This window comes from Limulus polyphemus, unplaced genomic scaffold (assembly GCF_000517525.1).
Source record: "Limulus polyphemus unplaced genomic scaffold, Limulus_polyphemus-2.1.2 Scaffold9784, whole genome shotgun sequence".
Classification (NCBI taxonomy): Eukaryota; Metazoa; Arthropoda; class Merostomata; order Xiphosura; family Limulidae; genus Limulus; species Limulus polyphemus.
Window position 1 is genome coordinate 726 of NW_013675394.1, and position 1,543 is coordinate 2,268.

A 1,543-nucleotide genomic window follows, 5' to 3' on the forward strand; every position below is an offset into this window, starting at 1 on the left:
AAATAGTTGTTGTTTGTAATTTCTTGCGTATTACAGCTTTACAAACAAATTATTTAAAGTTGCATTACTGATACCAGTAGCATTACAACGAACCATCATTAGTAGTACAGGCCCGTTGTTTGTAACGTAATTTATCAGTCAACAGAACTTTGATGCGGGTGGCATCTGGTGGCTATAAATATATCGTTCATACTAAAATTTCTTCCTTATATAAATCTATAGTTTTAGGCTTAAACAAACTAATAAGGTGGTTATAAACATATATATAAATTTCTATAATTACAGTTTCCATCCAATTTGTTTTAATCTATGTCCAAATACTGCATTCAATTAAACTTTGGTGTTTTATACATTTTGCAGAGTTACTTCAGGAACATCGGCAGCAAAGGAAATTAGAAAAAATATATATAGAAAGACAGGTAGTAAACGTTTTTGGACAATTACACGCTATCTTAACAGCATGGCCTTGCATGACCCGGTGATTAGGGCACTCCATTAGCAATCTGCGGGTTCGACTCCCCGTCATTCCGAACATGCTTGCCCTTTATAATGTGACAGTCAATCCCACTATTCATTGGTAAAAAAAATAGTAACCCAAGAGTGGACGGTGTTGACTAGCTGCCCTCTCTCTAGTCTATCACTTTTAAATCAGAGACGGCTAGCGCAGATAACTCTCGTGTACCTTTGCCCGAAATTCAAAACAAACCAAACTTAACAACACACTTCTCCAGATAAATCAATAAGTTCATGAAATAGGTATCCCCTGAATGGTGGCGTTCTTACGCTGTCGTACGTTTTGAACAACCCTAACGGTAGTGGTTTTTCTTGGTTACAGTTATATTTTCTTTAATCTATTCTTTTTTAAATCGTTTATTATAAACTTATTAATGACATCATGGTCAATAGGCTCTACGTTTGTTCAAATTTTGTTTATCACGTTAAATCCATAGCTACAATGGATGTCCAGACGAATAATTGTTATTATTTTGTAATCAAAGTCTAATATATTGTGGAAATGGATTATGAAAATAAAAAGCCACAAAATGCGCTGAAAGAACAAAATTATAACACTAGCTAACTTTTAATACCAGCAATAAACGACCTTATAAGGTCGTTTATTTCCAGTATCAAAATGTCCTCAAAACATCGATATGAATTACAGAAATTGAAAACTGTCTTACTTTGTATATAATTATTTGTCCACTAGATGGAAGCACATTCACAATTTAGTTTTTTATATTTCACATCGTCTGGTAATATTATATGAAGAGAGAGGTAAAAAAGCACTGAAAAATAATTTCATAGCAATTGTCTCAAAAACCGTTAGTAGTGACAAAATGACCGAAAATTTTAAAAAGAATTCAATAAATGCCAGTAATTCTGTTATTTAAAATTTTTAAACATTATTTTTACTTAATAAATAATTTCACACCAAATATATTTTAAACACGAAATTCAACACTGAAAACACATGCCTGTGAATTTAAACTTCATAAAAGTTGTTTTGATTTTAATAACGGATTTTTCCATAATTCAGCTACAC